The sequence below is a fragment of the Spinacia oleracea genome, chromosome 6 (assembly GCF_020520425.1).
Source record: "Spinacia oleracea cultivar Varoflay chromosome 6, BTI_SOV_V1, whole genome shotgun sequence".
Lineage (NCBI taxonomy): Eukaryota > Viridiplantae > Streptophyta > Magnoliopsida > Caryophyllales > Amaranthaceae > Spinacia > Spinacia oleracea.
The window spans coordinates 148050266-148075365 of NC_079492.1; the positions used below are offsets into that span (position 1 = coordinate 148050266).

The window sequence follows — 25100 nt, forward strand, 5'->3', positions numbered from 1 at the left end:
ATTCTGTCCATTATGTCGGGCCGGGCCGAGCCAAGCTCCGGGCCAGTTTTTTGTGCCCAAAACCCGCTATTTCGGGCTAAAAATAGCGGGCTTTTCGGGTCAGGCCAAATTTATAACTAAATTTGTCGTTTTACGTTGCCCAAAGCCCGCAATTTTTTTAAGTTGGGGTCGGGCCAGGCCCAAAAATCAGCCCGAAATATTCGATCCAAAACCCGATATTTTCGGGCCGGGTTGGGCCCATGTTAATCAGCTCTAGAACATACCAATTTCCACCAACTGCGCGCTTAGCAAGAACTTCGATCAGAATGGCCAAAGGGACTAACACATGAAGTCATGAATCTTGTGTAGTTGTGTTCAATCCTTTCGTTGTTTGTATCAAAGGGGTGATAAGAACATTTATAAGGGGAGAAACAAGAGGAGTTCAATTTTCCCAAAAGCACTCTGAATTATTATTGTCCTTGACATCATCATCATTTTAAAGGAATGTTTTGGATCTTTATTTATTTCCATCACAATATTGATTGCCCTCCTGAATTATACAATTCATTATCACATTTATCTCATCCATGAATGTACAATAATTGATAACACCAAACTCACACCCTTGCAATTTGTTGGGCGATATCAAATCTTCTACTCTGTATTTATTTAAGGAATGCACTTGCCTTTTCCGGCCGTATTTATTTAAGAGATACACTTGCCATTTTTAGTAACTTATCAACCCTACTATCTAATTAAATAATATATCTACACCCCACCCCCACTCCCTAAAATGACATGGTCCCCACTTATTTTTCTTATTAAAATATCTACTTAACCCCACTTGTTTTATTACTTTATTTCATATCATAATCAAGTGATAAAACTTTCTAAAACAAAAAGATTTACCTTGTACTTGAGAAATGTTTATGATTGAGGTTGGAGTTCTTTTCCTCCATTGTCACCCCCTCCTGGATTCCCTACAATGGGAGTTTGATTTATATGTAGGTTATCCCATTCTTATCTTGTTTCAACGGATTAATTTCATTCAATTCAGGCATCAATTCTCCTTGTTCTGACAGGATATTCGTCAATCCCCTTAGTTGTATCAAAAGGTCTTGCGTGCACAAGGTGTACAATAAATTTATTGTACACCAAGATCACTTTTACTCATTTTTTAGTAACTTTAACCTAGTTTTGATTAACTTTTATATTAGTAAAAAAAAGTTGATAGATAAATATTTTAAAGGGTTAAATGAATAATTTTATATATTGTTAGTGTTTTTGAAGAAATAAGTTTTATTAAAATAAAAAAAATCACTAAAAAATAGATAACTTTTAAGTATTTTGAGTTAACTTTTACTCCGGTGTACAATATTTATTGTACAACCTTTGTAAATAAGAATTTGTGTAGTCGTATTGAAAAGATCACGTGAATAAATGTTTTCAATACTACAATTTGTTTTTAATGCAAATTGATTACCACAATTGTATATAGAATGAAATATTTGAAAAGTAATTTTATGTCTAAAATGTGATCGTTACTCGTATCTCTACAATAATTGGATGTAGTAACTTATGATATTTTTGTATTATTATCAATCAATTCAAATAATTTGATAACTTTATGAAAACATGTTATTGGTGCAATGGACAAAAATAATTTTATTTTTAAGGTAAAATGAAAAGATACTAACTTTTTGTGCTTATAGTTGGCCGAATCAAACCCCTCAAATTATCATCATGCTCCACTTTTTGTAGTTTGAAAAGTGGATAAAATAAAGTCACAAAGGTAATTATTAATAAAAAAATTAATCAGAAAAGATAATCATGCATACTAAAAAGGTAAGAAAAAGCAACTAAGAGCACAAACACCTAATAATTTTCACATAATGATAGTTCCTTCGAGAGTTAGCGACACCATAACTCTTTCCAATTATCCCAAACCTAAAATAAAATCATTTGAAAATTATTTTTATTTTAGAAAAATCCCACCCTGTATTTTTATTGAAACCGACCTAATTAAATCAAGCACAACTGTAACTCGGTAATAAACAGACGTGTACAGTAAAAATAATGAAAGATAGACGCGTATATGAGCTGTAAAAAAACGACCGAAAAAACCGTTACAAACCTCCAACCCACCGCCATATTCCGCGAAACCACCGCCTTAAAATCTACATAAAACACTCTCACCGGTAAAGTTTTGCGTACAGAACCCTAATCCGTCAATTTTCTCTCTCGTTTCAATTTCCCTAACTCTAACCCTAGAATCTCCGATCAGATTCTAACAATTCCGATCAAAACCCAACCCTAACCCTAGATGATGATTCTTCAATTTGGGGATGATTCTTCAATTTGGGGATGATTCATCCATTCACTAGTTTGAGCCACCGGAACAGTGGAGTAATCTTCCGAAGGACGACAACGTGTTTCATTGGAGCATATCTGGTGATATTTCTCTTAGAAACTACTTTTTCCCGAAGTGAAGATGTTGATCTAAGTCTTCACTTCGGGAAAAATTAGGTTTTTATCGAAGTTTCTTTTATGGTGTTGATGAAGAAGAAGAATAATTAGTAGCAGAAGGAAGTTCGCGGATAAGAAGACGCCGACGAAGAAGAAATACTAGGAGTTCGGTAAGCGAAATTTGTACATCTTTTGCAATTTTGGATTAGGATTATGAATAGTGTACCTTTTGCTGTACTGTCTGAATTACATATGAGTGTTGTTAATTTATTATAGTCTGTCATGACTCGTATCATGTTTACAATTTGTCTTGATATTTAGTGAAAAAAGTGGTCTTTTGGGAGTAGTGAAGTAGGAAGCTTTTGATTTAGTCGGTAGATAGATGTTGTAGTGGATTCCATGATTGAGACTTTGTTATGGAGCATAATATATGGCAGATTGCTTGGGCAGATTGCTTGGGCAGAATGGCAGGTTGTACTCTGTAGTTATTTTCGGGAATTAGGAATTCTGAGCTTTACGTATGTTGATGGTTTTTGTGTATTGGATCCTTGTATGTTATCTTCTTATCGGAGAGAGAGGTTGATTTTAGGATAGTAATTTGTGTTGTGAAGAAAGGTTTGAGTGAAATAGCTTGTTTTTTATCAGCCAACTTCTAAATGTTGTCTACATTCGTAAGGGGTGGTGTGAAGTACATCTTTGGGTTAATTTGGTTTGATATATTAGTGTGGCGGGAAATATGCTGGAGTGACTACTTACAGTTTTGTTGATTTACATTCTTGGAGGAGTACACATTTATGTGACAAGAGTAGTTAGGGATTTTGAGGTTCTGGGGGATGTGCTTATTTTCTGGTTTATGGAAAGTTCTATTTTGAAAGTTAAAATAATACTTGAAGTAATTCTTGTGAAACGTTGCTTATGTTAACTTTGGAGGGGGGTAAGGAAAGTTAAGTTTATTATATTTTGATGGTTTTTGTTCTCTCTGATTTTTTGGGGTCAAAATGATCAGAGGTGTTGAATTTTATGGTGAGAACCCTGTGTAGTGGGGGACTTTGTGATGCCTTAAGCCTACGGGACCTTTTATATGGAAATCAAGATTATATTAGTGGATAAGATGCACAAAGTTGGATGGTATATAGTAAGTTTGAGGGATTTTTGAAACATAGTGTATGAACTAGATTACTCTGCCAGGAAATGTGCAACGGTCTATTGGAAAAGGCTTATGTTGATTGTCTTTTAAAGGAACTAAGTTGTATTTTGCGTATCCTAAAACTATGAATGGAGAACCTTTTTTTGCATATTAAGAGAATCCGAATAGCTAAGTTATGGACTCGATAATTCTGCCAGGAAATGTGCAAAGGTCTATTGGAAAAGGCTTATGTAGATCAACTGTCTTATAAAGGAACTAAGTTGTTGTGGTTTGCGTATTCTAAAGGTATGAGTGGAAGATCTTTTTGCGTATTAAGAGAATCCGAATCGTAAGTTATGTTTGTTGTTAAGGTAGTGTTCACTAGTGTTACGATCTTTGGCTTAATTTGATTATAGGTTTCTGTCTGTCCGGAATAATATTGGAGTGACCACTGACATTTATATTATATTTTTAAGGGATATATTTATGTTGTGATAGTAGATGGTGTTTTTGAGGTTCTAAGAGCTTTGTTTGTTATGTGGTTTACAGAAAGTCTATTTTGAAAGTTGAAATCATACTTGGAGAAAAGATGGGGCTTTTCAGGTTCAAGGAGTTGTGTTCATTTTGTGGCCGGTAGAAAGTCTATTTTAAAAGTTGAAAGCATACTTCTAGAAAGTCATTGGGAGGTCGTTTATTTTAGACCACTTTTGATAGCAATATCGGAAGATAAGTACCTTAAGTCGGATGATGTTCTTGTACATGATTTTTGGGTCCAAATTATGAGAATTGTTGACTTATGGAGGAAATGTTATATTGTGAAAACAGTTAATTGGAGGAGTAGATGAGATCATTTTTATGGGAAGAGTGCAGTGAGTGAATTGATGAATAGTCCGCAAGTTGGAAGCTGTACAATAAGTTAAGGATTTTACCCTGGAAAGAGTTTTAGGAGTCGAATTACCTATAGTATATTTGTTAGTTGTGCCAAGGTGCTGTTATAAAGGTGGTAATGGAAAAAGCTTGCTAAGAATCTGTCTTTTAAGGGGTATATATGGATTGCTGTGTTATGTCTGTTCTAAAGGTACAAGTGGAGAAGTTAATTTTTTCAGGTAAACGATATCGAGGTTGCTAAGTTTTGTAGTCGGGGGTGGTGGGTTGTTGTTGTTTTAAGATCTTTGGGTTATTTGATTTGAGTCATTTGACACTTTTACAAGTGATTGGAGTAACTTCTTATGGTTACGTTGATTTTTTTTTTCCGGAGCATACATTTATTTGACGAGCGTAGGTAGGGCTCTTGAGGTTTTAGGGTCGTGTTCATTTTCTGGTTTATGGAAAGTTCTACATACTTGGAGTAGTCCTTGTGAGTCGCCTGTTATGTTTACTTTTGAGAGGAACATGGGAGATCAAGTCCAGTATGTTTTGATGGTTTTTTTCTGTGCTTTTATTGGGTCAAAATTATGGTAAGTGTTGACTAGAGGAATGAGTGTCATGTTCAGAACATTGTGTATTGGAGGAGTTTGTGATCACCTTAAGCTATGCCATCTTTTAATGGAATTAGTGAATGTAAAAGCATAATATTATAAGAATATGGGTGCACAAAGTTGGAAATTGTGTACCAAGTAGAGGGGCATTATGATGGACGTGTTATAGTGTATTACCTGAAAATTATGCCAAGAAATGTGCTTTTAACAGTTAAATTGGAAAAGGCTTGTGTAGATTAACCAACTTCTGAAAGGAAAAACTAGATTTTTGTGTTTTGTCCTGTTAAAAAAAAAAAAAAAAGACAGTTGTATTTTGCCTTCACCAAGGCTTTTATGGAACATGAAGAGAATCTAGATCGCTAAGTTTTGTTTATTGTTGAGGAGGTGGTTGGTAGTTGTGCTATGGTCTTCGGTTTTATTTGATTACAGGTTTTCTGATATTTAACCACTTACGTTTATATTAATTAGTCTATATTTTCATGATCTATTTATATTTGTGAGAGTTGAGTTCTAGGAGTTGTGTTATATTTGGTGGTTTAGGAATATTCTATTTCCAACGTGGAAATCAAACTTCGAGTAAGTCTTTGAGACATCGTTTATTTTTTACTATTTTGATAGGTTTATTGGAAGTTTAGTTCCATTAATGATAGTTTTGTGTTGCATAGGATATTTTGGTTAATAATATTGAAGTGCTGGTTTAAGGAGAGAATGTTATATCGTGAATAACATTGAATGGAGAAGTTGATATGAACTTTTGAATACAATAGATGAAACATGTGACTATAATGATGGATAATATAGGTGGACAAGTTGGAAGTTGTATTGTATGAAGATTATACTATGTGTGGGTTGCCTCTTTATAGATTAAAGGAAATTTGAATTGCTAAGTTTTGCTTTTCCTGAAGGTGGTGGGAAGCAATAGTGTTGACTATAGGAGGGAACAAGATCTTTTGAATGGAATGAAATGAGTGACTATATTAGATGATATAGGTGAACAAGATAGAAGGTGTATGCTTAGTAAGGGATTTTGTTCTGAAAGGATAATAATAGTAAGGTGTTGCTATTAAGTTCTGTGGAAAAAGTTTGGTTTGTATTAACGGTCTTTTGAGGGGAACCTGCACTGTTTAGTTTTTGTTGTCCTGAAGGTATAAGTGGAGAAGCTTTTTGAAGTAAGGGGAATCCTGGTTGTTAAGTTTTGTGTGTTTAAGGTGGTAGTAGTAGTTGTGTTATGATCTTTGGGTTTATTTGATTGAAATTTCCAGTTTTTGAGGAATATGGTGATTTTTTTGAGAGATGAAAGAACGAATTTGTGCTAAATTTTGTCGTACCCGAGGGTTCACAAATTTACTTATTGGGATAGTTAAATCAGTTAGCCGACCCCAAATCATTTTGGGACTAAGGCTTTGTTGTTGTTATTGTTGGATAGTTAAATTTTCAACAAACAAATTGGATAAAATTTCGATCTCAAGCTGGGAGTTCTTTTGAAGTGATTGCATATAATTTTATTGATTCGTAGTATTTGAGGATGCATTTATGTCGAGAGTAGATGGGATTTTGAGGGTCTAGGGGATGTAGTAATGGAACGTTCTGTTCTGGAAGCTGAAGTCATACTTGGAGTGATCTTGTGAAGACAATATTTATGACAAGAAACTTTTGTTAGGAATATGTTAAGGCAAGTACATCTATTATGGTGGTTGAAGTGTGTAGTAATATTTGAAAGCGGAAGTCATACTTGGAGTGATCTTGTGAATACAACTTTTATGACAAGAAACTTCCGTTAGGAATATGGGAAGGCAAGTACCTCTATTATGGTGATGAGAGGTGTTGTCTTAAGAAGGGATAGTTATGTAAAGAACGAATTGTAATTGAGGATGTTTGATACCTTAATCTTTGAGATCTTTATAATGGACTGTATGATAGATGTTAATTAGTACTACTATTATTGACGATATAGGCGCACAAGCTGGAAATTGTTTAGTAAATTGAGAAACATTTTGAAGGATTTATGGGTCTTAAGTGTTTCAGTTATATTGCATAACATATAGCCAAATAATTTGGTATGTGCTATTGTAAGGTTTTAGGGGGAAAGATCTTGTTTTAAATTCACTGACTTCCAAAGGAAATCCAGGTAGGTTTTTTCTTTTTTTGTGTGTGTTCTAATGGTGTGAGACACTCAAGTGGAAAACATTTTTGCAGATTAAGTGACGTCTAAAGGAATCTTGGTTACAGAGTTTTGTGTGTTCTGTAGGCATGAGAGGAAAACATTTTTTGCAGATTATAAGAATTTGGATTGCTTAGTTTTGAATGTTCTGAAGGTGTGGGAAGTTGTGTTAATATATTTGGGATTATTGATTTGAGGCATCAGCTTGACAGGAAATATTTTGGGAGTGACAAACTGACACCTTACATTTATGTTGATCTATATTTTTGGAGTGTACATGCAAGTTACGAGAGTGGATGGGGCTTTGACGTTCTAGGGCGGTTTCTAAGTAGTTGTTTAAAGATCTTTGCGTTTATTTTATTTCAGGCTCAGACTGACAGGAACTTGGAGTTACTACTTAAATTTATATTATTTTATATATATTTTCAAGATATATTTATGTTGTGGGAGCTTCAGAGGTTTCTAGGAGCTGTTTTTCAAAAGATGAAATCATACTTGGAGCATATCTTTGAGACGTCGTTTGTTTTAGACTACTTCTGAGGGGAATTTGGGAAGTTAAGTTCATTAAGTTCTAATGGTTTCTATTAAACATAATTTTTGGGTCAAAATTATGAGGTGTAGACTTAAAGAGAGAATGTTATAGAACATGGATAAGTAGATGAGATCTTTTGAATGGAATGAAGTGAATCGATAAGTAGATGAGATCTTTGAATGGAATGAACTAAACACGTGAATCTAAAACATCACAGGAATCGGGATTGCAAGTGTTCTATGTTCCAAAGATGGTGGATAGTAATTTTTTTAAGATTTTGCATTTATTTGATTTGAGGTATTAGTTTGACAGGATATATATATTGGATTGACTACTCACAATTATGTTGATTTATGTTTTTGTACATTTATATTGTGGTGCTAGAAGGGACTTTGAGGTACTAGGGGCTATTTATTTTGTGGCCTACGGATTTTTTTTTTCCCCCAAAATTAAAATCATACTTGGAGTATATCTTGTGAAGAGCTTTATTTTAGTTAATTTTTGAGTGGAATAGAGGAAGTTATATATGTTTTGAAGGTTCGAATTTGTGTTATTTTGGGTCAAAATGACTAGTGCGTTGACTGTGTACACGGTGTTGGGTCCGGGAACACAATGAAATTGAGGATTTTGTGTTACCATCTTTGAGATCTTTTGATTGGAATTAGTGACCATATTAATTGAAAATATAGGTGCACAAACTGAAGTTTTAAAGTAAATTGAGGAATTTTTCCTGGAGGATTTATGGGCCTTAAGTGTTTTAAGTAATGTGTATATCTTGATTATTATGTCAAGTAATGTCCTCTCTTAAAAGGTTTTAGTGGAAAAAGCTCTCGTATGTTAACTGACTTTTAATGAGAATATGGGTTGCTGAGTTTTGTCTGTTGTAAAGGTAAAAATGGGGAAAGCTTTCTGAAGCTTAATGGAAAAAGCTGCTATGTTTTGCACGTTATGGAGGTGGTGGGAGCATCAGTTGTGTTTAGATCATTAGGTTGTATTAGTTCGAGGTTTTTGTTTTGACAGGAATATGATGGTTTGTTTGAGATATCAAAAAATTGTTTCTTTTGCTAAATGTTGTCTTAGACTAACCGTGGGACTAAAAAATTACTTATTGGGATGTTCAACTTATACCATACTCTTCCATAAACAAACTCTGACGGGATGACAGTTCCGGTTACAAGCCAAGGATTACTTTGGAGTGGCCACTTACATTTTTATTGATTTGTACTTTTTGAGGATGCTTTTATGTTTTGGCAGTAGATGGGGATTTTGAGGTTCTAGGGACTAGGGGTTGTATTAATTTTATGGTTAAAGAAATGTTCTGTTTTTCAAAACTGAAACCATACTTGGAGTAAAACATGTGAGTCATCTTTTGTAATATTCAACTTTTGAAGAGAACATGGGAAGCCAGAATTCATTTGTCTTGGTAATTGGCAGTTCTTGTCGTGTGTGATTTTTGTGCCTAAATGACGGGAGGTGTTGACTTTAGGTGGGAATATTTTGTTGTGAACACAATCAAGGATTTTATGACCTTAGGGCAAAAAGGGCATGATGGAGGGAGGTTAAAACCTCTGCTTAAAGAGTTTGCCTAGACGGGAGGAGGCCAGTCCAGGCTTGCCATAAGAATAATCTAACGTTAGGAGGAGTCTGACACTTCCAGATTAAATTAAACTCTTTTGCTCGATTTTCATCAAACAAAACAGATCATTCTAGGCTCTTTTAAAACAAAATTTATCTTTTCTTACATACCTAGTGACTGGCTTGTCAGGGAGATAGGTATAAGGGATGGGAATGCATTCTATAGACTTAACAGTAGAAAGCGGAGGGGTACGCACAAATTTTCAAAATACCATTTACCCACAACCCAATTGCAAGACTTAGTAAAGGAGTCCCAAGGGTCTCTAAGACCCCTCTAGATGAAAGAGTCCTTCTTAAAGCTAAAGGGGCAAGCCCGACTGTAGAGGTATTTGGCAGAGATAATCCGGGCAGCCATGTTTGAGGGGAAAGAGGCTAACCTCTTGTGAGCACTATTTAATGGAGGAGTTTGTGATATCTGAAGCTATGGAACTTTTGAATAGGAAATTGAGTATTTTCTTGTGGAAGGGTGTAGCGTGTTTGAGTATTATATTGGAGTGACGGCCACTTATAACAGTGCTTTTAACCTTTTGTGGATGTATTGATGTCTCTTTTGAGGTTCTAAGGACTTTGTTTATTTGGTGGTTTATGGAAAGATCTATTTTGAGGAGTGAAATCATACTTGGGATAACTCTTGTGAGCGATGTTTATCTTGGCCAATTTCGGGAGGAATACTAGTGAAATCATTATGTATTGATTGTTTTCGTAGTATATTTTTTGGTCAAAATGTTGATAGTTGTTTTCTTAAGGAGGGAATGTTATATTGCAAATGGGAAACATGATTGAGGAGTAGGTGAGATCTTTGAATGGAACGAAAGACTATATAAATGGATCATATGGTGAACAAGTTAGGAACAAGTAAGGTCTTAGTGGAATAAAATGGTTCTGAACAAAGTAAGTTGCTAAGTTTGGTATGTTCTAAAGGTATGACTGTATGAGTGGAAAAGATTTTTTCTGATATGGGAATCTAGGGTAGCTTTGTTTAATTCCAACCGTGGTGGGTATAGTTGTGTTATGGTCTTTGGGTTAATTTGATTTCAGTTTCACATGAACATGATTATTCGATTGAGAGATAAAGGAACAAAAGTTGTGCTAAATGTTTTCGTAGCCTAATGTGCGGGGTTCATAATTTACGTAGCCTAATGTGCGGGCCCCATAATTTACTTATTGGGATACCCCCAACTTTATACTTCCCTTTCCTATAAGATAACTCAGTTTTTGTGAAGTTTTCAATTTCAAGTTGAGAGTTCTTTTGCCACTTACATTTCTATTAAATTGTAGCTTTGGAGGTTGCATTAATGTTGCAAGAGTAGATGGAATTTTGAGGACTTAGGAGAGGTGTTATTATTATGGTTAATGGAAAAATCTGGTTTGAAAACTGAAATCATACTTGGAGTAATCTCATGAAGACATCTTCTATGGCAGGAAACTTTTAAGAGAAATATGGGAAGGGAACTACATTACATTTGTTAAGTACATTTGTTCTGTTGAGGGTTGTGTGTGTGTGATTATTGGGTCTAAATGATGAGAGGTGTTAACTTGAGGAGGGATTGTTACATTGAGAACACAACGTAATGAAGAATTTGGTGATACCTTAATCTTTGAGATATTTTGAATGGAATGAACGTAATTGTTGACTATATTAATTGATAATATAGGTGAACAAGCTGGAAATTGTTTAGTAAATTGAGAAATATTCTGGAAGTATTTAGAGGTCATAACTGTTGTTTTGATAATTGTTCCGAGTAATATGCTTCTTTAAAAGTTTGTGTGGGAAAAATCTTGTTGTAGATTAACCAACTTCTAAAAGAAAGCCAGCTGCTTTTGTGTGTGTGTGTGTGTGTCTTCTAGAGGTAGGAGTGGAAAACCTTTTTGCTGAGTAAAAAAATCTGAATTAAAATTTTGTATGTTCTGAAGGTGGTGGGAGTAGTTGCATTATGATCTTTTTTGAGCTTATTTCATTAGAGGTATCAGATTTACGAGTATTTTTTTTTAGGATATATTAAATGTGGCAATGTTGTGGTTTATGGAAAGTTACTACTTCTATAACTGAAATCATATTTGGAGAAAATCCTGTGAGTCGTCGTTATGTTTTGAGATGTTTTGAATAGAAATGTAGAATGAATATGGGAAGTTAAGGTCATTGTACTTCGATAAGTTTCTATTGTTTGCGTTTTTTTTATTCGAAATGATAAGAGGTGTTGACATAAGGATGGAGGCTATAAAATGCACATGAAGGGAGAAGTTTGTGATATGCTAAGCTATGGGATCTCAGGTTGTGACTGTATCAATGTATAAGGTGCCTAAGTTGGAAGTTGAATAGTCAATTGAGGATTTTATTCTGGCAGGGTTTATAGTGTATGACTTGATACGTTTTTGAAGAAGTGTCATTTTTTAACAGTTAGAGTGGAAGAAGTTTCTTGTAGATTAACCAACTCCGAAAGGAAATTTAGGCTAGTGAGGTTTTGTGTGTTTCGAAGTATGAGTGGAAAACCTTTTTGTACTTCAAAGGAATTCACATTGGTATGCTTTTTGTGTTCTGAAAGTGGGGGCAAGTGTTATGATCTTTGGGTTTATTTGATTTTGAGGTTTCAGATTGGCAGCAGTTAATTGGAGTGGATCCACCTACATTTGATTGATTTATTTATGTGAGGGTATTTATATGGTGTGAGAGTGATGGGGATTTTTAGGCTATGTTCATTTTGTGATTTTGGAAAATTTTATGTTGATGATTGAAATCATACTCCGAGTATATATTGTGGGACTTCGTCTATTTTTGGCCACTGTGAGAGGAATTGGCAAGTTCAGTGTATTATGAAATTGATGGTTTTTGTTGGTGTGTGTTGTGGATCAAAATGACGAGAGTTATGAACTTAAAGAAGTGAATGTTAATTGCGAACATAATGTAATTAATTGAGCAGGTGAGATCTTTTGAATGGAAGGAATGAAATGAGCAACTATTTTAATAGATTGAATGTGCACAAATTGGAAGTTCTTAGGTAAGTTGAGGATTTTATTCTGGAAGTATTTATATGTATCAAGTGCTTTAGTTATAGTGTACAATATAGATATTATGACATGTAGGTGCTATTAAGAAGGTCTTAGTGTGTATTATCTTTTGTTAGGAAGTAAGAGTGGAAAAGCTTTTTGTAGATTAAGGGAATCTGCGTTGTTAAGTTTTGTGTGATCTGAAGGTATGAGTTGAAAAACTTTTTGCAAATGACGTGAATCTGGATTTCTAAGTTAAGGTAGGTGAGCGTGTTGGTGTATTTGGTTTAAATTTTCAGTTTGACAGGAATATGAGGTTTTGTTTTGAGGTCAAGTTAAAGTTTTAGCTATAAATGTTATCATAGCTTGATGTGCAGGGTTCATTAATTTACTAATTGGGATATCCAACTTTATGCCAACATTCCCCATAAGAAAAATCAAATTGGATAAAAATTACAGTTCCGAGCGGAGAAGGGTTTCGGTGTAATTGGTGTGAGCAGTTGTATTATTGATTTATAGCTTTTGAGGATGCTTTTATCTTGTGGAGTAGATGGGGATTTGTGTTTCCTAGGGGTTCCTAATTTTTGGTTAATGGAAAGTTTTGTAGTGAGAAATGTAATCATCTTGTGAAGACATCTTTTATGTCGCACAATTTCTGAGAGGAATGTTGAGTACATTTTTTGATGGTGGTTGTGTACTATTTTTAGGGGGGTCAAAATGATTAGATGTGTTTATTTAAGGAGGGAATGTTTCGTTTAGAACACTTCGAAATGCAAGATTTTGTGGTACCTCAATCTTTGAGATCTTTTGGGAGGAGTGATGGAACGTATTAATTGATAATGTAGGTGCACAAGTTGGAAGTTGTAGTGTTCGACTTTCTTCAATTTATAGATTTTGAGGTTCTTGAGGCTTAATCTTGTGAAGACATCTTTTGTATTAGGCAACTTTTGAGAGGGATATGGAAAGCCAAGTGCATTATGGTTTTTCTGTTGTTGTTGTGGCAGTTATCATGTTATTTATATGTTTTGAGTGTACATTTATTAGATGGGTCTTTTGAGGTTCTTTTGTGGTTTATGTAAAATTCATTATGAGATCTTTGACTCAAAATGACGTGGGGTGTTGACTATAGGAGGGAATGTTATGTTATGTTATGAACACGGAGTAATTGGGATCTTTTGAATGGAATGAATGAAATGAGTGTATAATAGATGATAATAGGTTAACAAGTTAGAAGTTGTATGCTTAGTCGGATTTTGTTCTGAAAGGACAATAATACTGAGTAGTAAGGTGCTGCTATAAAGTTCTGTGGATTATATTAACTGTCTTTTGAGGGGAACCTATTCTGCTTAGTTTTTTTTATGTTCCGTAGGTTTAATCGGAAAGCTTTTTGAAGTAAGGGGAATCCAGGTTGCTACGTTTTGTGCGTTTAAGGTGGTGGTAGTAGATGTGTTATGATCTTGTGTTTTATTTGATTGAAAGTTCATGTTTTACAGGTATATGATGATTCTTTTGAGAGATGAAAGAACAATTTTGTGCTAAATTTTGTCGTACTCTATGTGCGGGATTCACAAATTTACTTATTGGGATATCTGACTTTCCATAAACAAATTGGATAAAAATTCGGTTCCAAGCTGGGAATTCTTTTGAAATATGACCACTTACATTTTTATTGATTCGTAGTATTCAGGGATGCATTAACGTTGAGAATAGATGGGATTTTGAAGGTCTAGGTGCTGCATGAATATTTCGTGGTTGATGGAAAGTTCTATTTTGGAAGAAAGTCATACTTGGAGTGATCTTGTGAAGACAACTCTTTTGGCATAGGAAACTTTTGTTAGAAGTATGGGAAGGCAAGTACATCTGTTTTGGCGGTTTTTGTGTGATTCTGGGTCCAAATGATTAGAGGTGTTGGCTTAAGAAAGGATAGTATGTGGAGAACACTCCGTATTCGAGGATTTTAGATACCTTAATATTTGAGATCTTTTTAATGGACTAAATAAAATCTTTTACGTAGTACTATTGTTGCTCGGTAAATTGAGAAATAAAATCTTTTACGTAGTACTATTGTTGCTTGGATGGTTTATGGGTCTTAAGTGTTAATAGTTATATTGTACAACACCATATCCAGATAATTTTGGCATGGGTTATTTATTTTACGAGGTTTGATGGAAAGATCTTGTTGTAAATTCACGGACTTCTAAAGGAAATCCAGGTAGCTGTATTTTGAGTGTTCTGTGGTGTGAGACTGTGAGTGGAAAATCTTTTTGCAGATTTACTTCTAAAGGGAATCTAGGTTACAGAGTTTTGTATGTTCTAAATGCACGAGCGGGAAGACTTTTTTTTGCAGATAATAAGAATTTTGAGTTGCTTAGTTTTGAATGTTTTGAAGGGCTGGGAAGTAAACGTGTTAAGATTATCTCTTTGGAATTACTGATTTAAGGCATCAATTTGACATGAATATTTTGGAGTGGAAAATCACAACTTGCTGGTATGAGTGGGTAACTTTTTTGCGGAATATAAAACTTGGGTTGGTTAGTTTTGTGTGTTATGAAGGTGTGGGAAGTTGTGTAGTCTTTGGGATTGTTGATTCGAGGCATCAGCTTGACAAGAAATATTCTGGTGTGGCAATCTGAGAGCTTACATTTTATGTTGATTTATATTTTTGGAGTATACTTGTACGTTACGAGAGTAGATGGGGCTTTGAGGTTCTAGGGCGGTTGCTAAATTTTATGTGTGAAGGTGGTGTTTAGTAGTTTCTTTTATGTTCTTTGGGTTTATTTTATTACAGGCTACGGACTGACAGGAACTTGGAGTGACTACTTTGAATTTATATACGAAGTATTTTTTTTTTTGGCAATTACTTAAATTTATATTATTTTCAAAATATTGTTGTGGAAGTAAATGGCGCTTTGGAGGTTTTTAGGAGCGGTGTTTTCGAATGATAAAATCATACTTGGTGTATGTCTTTGGGACGTCATTTGTTTTAGACTACTTCCGAGGGGAACTTGGGAAGTTAGTTCATTAAGTTTTAATAATTTTTATTGAACATAATTTTTGTGTCAAAATTATGAGAGGTGTAGACTTAAGTAGAGAATGTTATAGAATAAAGTTGAATGGAGAAGTAGATGAGATCTTCTGAATGGAATGAACTAAGCAGGTGTCTCTTCATCGAAGAACTAGTATTACAGGTCTCTATAATTTCTCAGAGTTCCTTTTGGGTATGGACCATAGCTTATTAATCGATAGTATACATGCAGAAGTTAGAAGTTAGTAAGTTGACGATCTTATTCGTTAAGGGTGCTAAGTTAGTAAGTTGACGATCTTATTCGTTAAGGCGTTTATAAAGCTTGCGAAAGATTAACTGTTGTTTCAAAGGAATCTAGGTTGTTGTTTTGTGTATTCAAAAGGTATTAGTAGAAAAGCTTTTAAAGATTAAGGGTATTTGGGTTGCTAAGTTTTTTATGTTGAAGGTGGTGGCTAGTAATTGTTTCAAGATTCTCACGTATATTAGGTTAACGGGATATATATTGGATTGACTACTTTCATTTATATTGATTTATATTTTAGAGTACATACTTAAAGAGTGACAGTAGAAGGGGCTTTTGAGGTTCTAGGGGCTATTTAGTTTGTGTTCTACGGAATTTATTTTTCTTCTCAAATCATACCTTGGAGTAGATCTTATGAAGAAGATTTATTTTAGTTAACTTTTTGGTGGAATATAGGTAGTTATCTATGTTTTAAAGGCTTTTATTTTGTGTGGTTTTTGGGTCAAAATGACGAGTGTGTTGAATGTACGAGGGGACGTTGGGTCAAGACACAGTATAATAGAGGATTTTGTGTTATCATCTTTGCGATCTTTTGAATGGAATTAGTGACCATATTAATTGATAATTTAGGTGCACAAACTGGATGTTGTAAAGTTACTTGAGGATTTGTTCCTTAAGAATTTATCGGTCTTAAGTGTTTTTGGTGATGTGTATATCTTGATTATTCCGTCAAGTTATGTCCCTACCTTAAAGGTTTTAGTGGAAAAAGCTAGTCGTAGATTAACTGACTTTTAACGAGTATATGGGTTGCTGAGTTTTTTGTGTTGTAAAGGTAAGAATGGGGCAATCTTTCTGAGGATTAATGGAATCCAAGGTTGCTATAGTTTGCATGTTATGTAGATGGTGGGAGCAGTAGTTGTGTTTAGATCATTAAGTTGTATTAATTAGAGGTTTCTGTTTGACAGGAATATGATGGTTTGTTTGAGATATCAAAAAGTTGTTTCTAACCATGGGATTAAAAAAATTACTTACTGGGATACCCAATTTATACCACACTCTTCCATAAACAACTCTAAAGGGATGAAAGTTTCGGTTACAAGCGGAGGATTACTTTGGAGTGACCACTTACATTTTAGTTGATTTGTACTTTTTGAGGATGCTTTTATGTTTTGGGTGTAGATGGGGATTTTGAGGTTCTAGGGGTTGTATTAATTTTATGGTTAAAGAAATGTGCTTTTTCCAACTCTGAAAGTACTTGGAGTGGGAGACATCTTTTGTAACATGCAACTTTTGAGGAGAACATGGGAAGCCAGAATTCATTTGTTTTGGTAGCTTTTGTCATGTGTGATTTCTGTGCCTAAATGATGGGAGGTTTTGACTTTAGGTGGGAATATATTGTTGTGATCACAATCCAGGATTTATGATACCATCTTTGAGATTTTTTGAATGGAATAAGTGACCATGACCATATAAAATATAGGTGCACAAGTTGAAAGTTGTATAACATCAATAAAGCCGAGGATTATATTTTGGGATGATTTGTAGGTCTAATATGTTTTAGTTAATGTCTATATCTTGATTATGTCAAGTAATTTGCTATCTGAAAGGTTTAGTGTATCTGGGTTGTTGATCTTATGTGTTGAAGTTATATGTGGAAAAACTTTTTGGAGATTAGGGAATCCAGATTGCTAAGTTTTGCATTTTATGAAGGTTGCGGGAAGTTGTCTTGTTATGATCTGTGGATTTCTTTGGTTAGAGGTTTCAGTTTGACATGAATTTTGTGTGGAGTTAATCTTGTGTAACATTGTTTATTTTAGACAACTTCTGAGAGGAATATGGGAAGTTAAGTTCATTATGTTTTGTTGGTTTTTATGTATGCGATTTTTGAGAATATGATGAGGGGTGCTCACTTACGGAGGGAATTGATTGTTACTATTGTTAACACAAATTAATGAACTTTTGAATAGGAAGTTGAGTATTTTATTCTGGAAGGGTGTAGTGTGTCTGAGTATTATATTGAGTGACCACTTATCACAGTGGTTTTTACCTTTTGTGGATACATTGATGTGATGAGATAAGAAGTGGCTTTTGAGGTTCTAAGGACTTTGTTTTTTTGGTAGTTTATGGGAAAATCTATTTTGAGATGAGTCAAATCATACTTGGGGTAACTCTTGTGAGACGCTTATCTTAGCCAATTTTGAGAGGAATAATGGAAGTTAAGTTCATTATGTATTGATTGTTTTCGTAGGTATGCTTTTTTGGTCTAAATGATGATAGTTGTTGTCTTACGGGGGGGAATGTTATATTGCAAACGGAAACATGATTGAGGAGTAGATGAGATCTTTAGAATGGAACGAATGGAATGAATGACTATATAAATGGTTAATATAGGCGAGTAAGTAGTACAAGTAAGGTGATATTGACAAGGTCTTAATGGAAAAGGGTGGTTCGAACTAATTGTCTTTTGTGGAATCTAAGTTGCTAAGTTTGGTGTGGTTGCTAAGTTTTGTTTGTTCCGAAGATGGTGGGTATAGTTGTGTTATGATCTTCGGGTTTATTTGATTTGAGGTTTCAGTTTGGCGGGAGTTAATAATTGGGGTGGACCGTCTACATTAATATTGATTTATTTATTTGAATTGTATATGTTATGAGAGTAGATGGGGCTTTTAGGGTTGTGTTTATTCTGTGGTTGTGGAGAATTCTATGTTGATGATTGAAATCATACTCTGAGTGTATGTTGTGGGACTTCGTCTATTTTTGGCTACTGTGAGAGGTATATGCCAAGTTAAGTTTATTATATATTGATGGTTTTTGTTGTGTGTATGTTGTGGATCAAAATGATGAGAGTTATGAACTTAAAGGAGGGAATGTTAATTGCAAACAGAATGTAATTGAGGAGTAGGTGAGATCTCTTTTACGGCATGAATGAAACGAGCAACTATATTAATGGCTTGAATGTGCACAAATTGGAAGTTCTAATGTAAGTTGAGGATTTTATTCTGGAAGTATTTATAGGCATCAAGTGCTTTGGTTGTAGCGTATAATATAGTTTTTATGACATTTTGGTGCTATTATTAAGGTCTTAGTGTATATATTATCTTTGGTTGGGAAGTATGAATGGAAAAGATTTTTGTAGATCAAGGGAATCTGCATTATTATTTCATTTTGTGTGATCTGAAGGTATGAGTTGAAAAGCTTTTTGCAAATAACGTGAATCTGGGATTCTAGGTTTTGTCTGTTCTGAAGGTAGGTGGGCGTGTTGGTGTATTTGGTTTGAATTTTGAGTTGACAGGAATATGAGTTTTGTTTGAGGTCAAGTTAAATTTTTAGCTACAAATGTTGCCATAGCCTGATGTGCTGAGGTTCATTAATTTACTTATTGGGATATCCAACTTTATGTCACCATTCCCCTTAAGAAAACTCAAATTGGAAAAAAAAAAAGTACATCCATTCGGAGAAGGGTTTTGGTGTGAACAGTTTGAGGATGCTTTTAAGTTGCCAGAGTAAATGGGGATTTGTGTTTCTAGGGGTTGTCCTAATTTTGTGGTTAATGGAAAGTTCTGTAGTGAGAATTGTAACATCTTGTGAAGGCATCTTTCATATCACACAATTTCTGAGAGGAATATCAAGTACACTTTTTGATGGTGGTTGTGTATTTTTATTTTTTTTATAATTTGGGGTCAAAATGATTAGAGGTACTTATTCAAGGAAGGAATTTTAGAACACTTAGTACTGCAAGATTTTGTGGTACCTCAATCTTTGAGATCTTTCGGAAGGAATGATGGACCGTATTAATTGATAATATAGGTGCACAAGTTGGGAGTTGGGAGTGTTCGTTTATACTTTCATCAATTTAAGCTTTGAGGTTCTTGAGGCTGTGTTTGTTATTTTTTTATGGGAAGTTCGTCTTTGAAAGCAAACTTGGGGTAATCTTGTGAAGACATCTTTTATATTAGGCAACTTTTGAGAGGGATATGGGAAGCCAAGTGCATTATGGTTCGACTGTTCACTGTTGTTATTGTGCAGTTATCATGTTATTTATACCAAGTAGTGTGCTACTTTAAATGTACGAGTGGAAAAGGCTTTTCCACTTTAAGTGGTCTGGGCTGCATTATTTTGTGCTAATTGTTTTTGTAGCCAAGTGTGTGGTGTTCATAAAATCACTTGGGATGTCAAGCTTTGTAGCACCTCTTTATGAAAAACTTAATTTTGATGAAAAGTTCAAGTATAATCAGATTCTTTTGAAGTAATCCGCTTACACTTATATTGATTTGTAGCTTTCAAGTACCAATCTATGTTGTGAGAACAGATGGGGGTCCATGAGAGTTTGTCAGTTTGAGATTCTACTGGTTGTGTTTTTATGTGGTTTGCTAGTTCTTACTGAAGGCATACTCCGATAATTCTTGGAAGACTTCATTTATATTAGGCTGCATTTGAGAGAAATATGGGAAGCCAAATTCATCTTGTATTGATGATGGTTATTTTGTGTGATTTGTAGGTTTCATAATAGGTGTTAATGTTATGTTGAGAACAAAATGGGAGATTTTGTGATACCTTAACATCTATATGAGATCTTTGAATGGAGTGACTGAAATGAGGGACTACATCTACATAAATTCATATTATAGGTGCTAGAGTTGGAAGTTACATAGTTAATTGACGGTTTAATTTTTTATGCCAAGTAATGATTCATTAATAAGGTTCGGCTGGATTTTATAGAGGAAATCTAGGTTGCTAGAGCATGTGTGTTATGAGTGGAAAAGTTGTTGCTAGAGGCTTTTTGTTATGTCGACCTTAGAGACAGTTGTATGTGGCTTCTTTTTTTATCAGTCTAAGTGACGTTGGGGGTAGTAGATTGGGTGAAAAAGTAAGAGAAATTCCTTTTGTTAGATATAGTTATAGGAGGAAACGAAGGATTCAAATTGTCACTGATGATTGTATGTCCAATTTTTTTCATTATCATAGGTTGATATGTTCAGAAAATGTTTGATAAAGTTTACAGGAATGGAAAAGATTTGGTAGTAGTATACCTTGCATGTACTAATTATTTTATCATTGTCTTTTAGTTGTTATTTTTTTCATTATTTCTCATGGAGCCAAAGACACATTGTTCTTTTTGCTTTGGGATATAGTAGACTAAATCAGAAAGGGTCTCAAAACCTCTTTGCTTCCTTTCAATGAAGTAGAAGATGGTGGTCGTGTTATATCTTAGGGGTTAATTGGAAACAACCTCCCTACAATTGCAAGGGTAAGGTTGTGTACTCTGATCCCCTTACCCCGCTTGTTGCCGGATCCTCTTTGAAGGCAATAAGTTTATGATGATGATTGTCTTTTAGCTGTTCATGTTTGTTCTCCTATGTGTCGATGAGAGTATTCTGAAAATTTTGCAGGTTTAAGATATTGCAGGTATGTTTTGTAGTTAACGTATGTTAATCTAAATCAAGTACTTTGCTATTTTAAGGTATGAGTGGAAAACCTTCTTGCAAATAAATAATTTTGAATGGAAAGTCTAGTAGTTGCTTGGTGATTTTTGGGTTTATTTGAGTGGTCGGTTTGAGAAAAGAAAGTACGATAATATGTTTGAGAGAGCAGGAACAAAATTATTGAGGTAATTGTTGATGTAGTCGAGCGTGCAGGATTCATGAAGTTACGTATCAGGTAATCCAACTCTGTACCAGCTCTCCCTATAAAATAAATAAATAATACCAGAATTGGATGAAAATTTCTGTTCCTGAGCATCCAACTCTAATTGGTATTGGTATATTCCTTTTGAGGTTATATTTATGTTGGAGAATAGATGGGGCTTTTGAGGTTTGAGTTGGTGTGTTCAATGTGTTGTTATGGATTTAGATAAAAGCATACTTGGAGGAACCTTCTGAAGATGATGTTTTTCAGAGTATGCCATTTTTGAGAGGAATGGGGAGCCAATGACAAGTCTATTATGTTTTGATGGTTTTTATTGTGTGTGATTTTATGGGTATAAATGAGGAGAGGTGTGATGGTTTTCATTTTCTAAATTTGGGTGTTTTCCTTGAAATTTGAGTTGTTTTTGGTTCATTTTTATTGATGTTTTTGGTTAATGAGCTATTTTATGTCTCTCCCCTGTCGGAAATTAATATTCGGGTTGATAGTGTAATTTGAACCATTAATGTGGGCTGACGAAGTTTTTGATTATGAAATAACTGCTTCCATTACTTGCAATTCAATGGGTTGGAACGGTTTTTGATAGCTGGCTTATTTTGTTGGATTTTACTTTCAAAGTTTTGTTTCTCCATTCTTTATTTACAACAATGAGCTCGTGCGAAAGTGTGAAGTTGCTATGGATGTACAAGGTCGTGGTTTGTTAGTACGTGTTTTCTTTTGTGGATTTTCTGTTGTGTAGAAAGGATCGATATTTTAGCCCCATATGATTTGGAAGTCCTGGACATGGGTTTCATTTGTAAAGTAGACAAAATCGCTGGTATTGCAATGTTCCTTAGGGTGTCCTGTGTCTGGATGATGATCTTTGATGTGATTGCGTCTAGGATATTTTAGTAATTCCGCAGTTAAGGACTGTTTCGGTTGGCAAGTAGTTTGGGTGGTCTGCAGTGACTGCAGAGCTGATGTTGGTTTGATGATGGTTTGCGGTGGTGTTTGAGGCTGCTTCTGGCTTTCGTTTGGCAAGGAGTTTGGGAGGTCTGCAGTGACGGTTAGAGCTGATGTTGATTTGATGGTGGTTTGCGGTGGTGTTTGAGGCTGCTGCTGAGTCTGTTGGATGGTAGTCAGGTGGTCAGCTTAGGTGTGTTTCTGGTGGTCTGCAGTGAGTTTGAAGAGAGCGATTCTGCTCAGTCGTAACTGCAGTTTTCCCTGTCTGTAGTGTTGTCCTGTTGCTGTGGCTGCTTGGCTGTTGGCTGCTTGGTTAGGCCAGTGCTGCTTCTGGTGCTTCATTGGTGTAGTGGTACAGCTTCAGGTTTGTTGCAGTTAGTTCATGTGCAGTGGTGCAATTTCAGAAGTCTTGCTGTTGTATTGCGGCTGTAATTCTCGCAATTCCTGTTGTAATAGGTTTGTTATGGGACTAGAAATGTGGTCATAATGTCCATATGAATTTGGATGAAGCTTCGTTCTTGGCATGGGAAATGATTTCGGAGTGTATATTATAGTTTATTTTCTTATTCAAATTACTGGCTCGGGTTGAGGTGGAGGTGGAGGTGGGGTGGGGACATCAGGGGATCACCAAATCAGCTATGGTAGGAGTATGCACAACTGCACAAGTTGGATGAAGAATCAAGGGAAATTTGGCATATTCAGTTGTATGCTATCTCATTTTCTCATGGATGTCTTTCGTGTTTGATTTATGGATCTTGCAGATGAGAGTATAAGAAGATGAAACCAGAAATTCATCTCGGGAACAAAGAATATACAGACATACAGTTGCTTGTTACTCCGTACATAGCTTGATTATTGTTGCCTACATTCATATATACTTCTAGACTGTATATAATGCTTTATATACCTTCGGTAGTGCAGCAACTCTGTGATGTTTTTAGTTTTAGATGTCGTAGCTGCACTTATTTAGTTCATGAAATACAAGGAAGTGTGACTATGTAGCAGCAAATAAATGAATTTCGTAATTATTATGCCACGAGTTTTGGATTCTTGAGATCACCTATGAAGTATGAGAGAGGCGCTGAAACAAGTACAAGAAGGCAACGGTTGTGGCAACGGCCATAGCTTGTTTTGCAATTTGCAAGGACCCTCGTTATGGAGGGAGTCTCGGAAAGTGTAGGTATAAGGCTTATTGTATTGTTGACTAGCCTAAGGGGTGAATTAGGATGCTTAGTTCCATGTATGTAGTATTTTGATGGTTGTCGTTGTATAGTGGATTTATAGTAGTGAATTTATAGGTCTGGTCTGTTGTGTGTCGCTGGTTCATATTAATTTTTTTTTTCTTGACTATTGATTTATATTTGTGGTGAGTTGAAACAGTTTTTGTCAACACGAGGGTAATGGTATTTTTTGTAGCAGCACATGTTAAGACGTTGCGGATATCGTAATGTTTATAACGTGTGAATGGACCAGGCAAATTGGAAAGTGTATATCAATAACTGTGATTTGTGAATGTTCAATGTATTTTCAAAATAAAATCGGTAAGAAACCTAAAAAAGAAAGTTGGAAATAAAATTTGAAAAACGCAAAATGTTAATACTTTTAATTTGAAGTTAAATTAATTATATGTCAGCTTATATGAATAAAATTGAAGTTGAATGCATATCTTGAAAGTCTATTTATTCACGGTTATGTCATGTTATTTGTACTACCTGTTATTGATATGGAATCACCTATGCAAAACTGATCTTTATTTGACCTGAAATCACTTGATTCGAAATTGACTCCCTTTATCAATTTGTTGATTTAGATTTGTTAGTAAATTTGTCAATTACAACCTAAGTTGTTAAAAGTAGTCCAACAACCTAGTCCATTAATGACATTGTTTTATCATAATATAACCTTCTTGACGATAAAAAGAATATGAATACATGATCATTTTCCCCCAAACACGATACAATACAACTCAAACTCGATCTAAACGACATGATTGTCACCTCTAGTAAAGAGATATCTATTTCTATTTGGACTTATAGTCCATCCAAGAATAGATCCACCGAGACTTATGTCGATTAGAGTATGTTTTACTTATGCGGGGAAATACAGTCATTGAATTCTTCTATACAATCCAAATAATTTTGAGTTTGACTTTCCTTTGTGTGTTGTGACGGCCTAACGAGTAAAAATACTCATCCTTGTGTGTGATGTCTAGCACTCTAGCATCTTCCTACCATATAGGCATATACACTATGCATCTGTTAAAAAAAAAAAAAAAATTCCTCCGTTTAAAAAATATCGCATCATAGTTGACTTTTACTCATCTAACCATTACTTTGACTCTTAATATCTCAAATCGTGCGTAAAAATTTTAAAATTTTAATTTTTAGAAAATATATATCGATACGAATCTAACATGACCTACATGACTAAAATTTCCTTACGTACGAATCACAAAATATTGCCAAAATCGTAGTGTGAATAGTGTAAAAAAAAACTTGAATATTGCGATATTTCTTAAACGGAGGAAGTATAAAGAAAGAATATAGGCATAAAAATACTATAGAACAATCCTTTACGACTTTTTAAGCTAAGCTAGCACAATACGGAGTACCACTAATCCTAATCCTCTCCTTTAGGCGTTGGTGGAGAGGCACAACTCATTTTGATGTACCTAGACATTACATTCATATTATTATGTAATTTAAGACAATTTGATTGAGCAACTTTACGAAACATTCCCCAGACTAAAATATCGGATAACAATTAACAATTGTGTTTACATATAATTGCAAGGGAGCTAGGCTAGTCTAGTTTTCCTTCATTTAGAAAAGATATAATTGAAATGGCGGGTTATAGGAGTATGGTGAGTTTGCTATTAATGGTAATA

At 34.7% G+C, this 25100-nt stretch overlaps 1 long non-coding RNA gene across 1 annotated transcript; it reads left to right on the forward strand.

Annotated features, from left to right (window-relative positions):
- The first annotated feature begins 1594 nt into the window (after positions 1-1594).
- On the forward strand, positions 1595-23519 carry LOC130463761 (uncharacterized). Its single transcript, XR_008923900.1, has 2 exons — positions 1595-2615; positions 22011-23519. It is a non-coding gene; the product is annotated as an uncharacterized lncRNA (long non-coding RNA).
- Positions 23520-25100: the final 1581 nt, after the last annotated feature.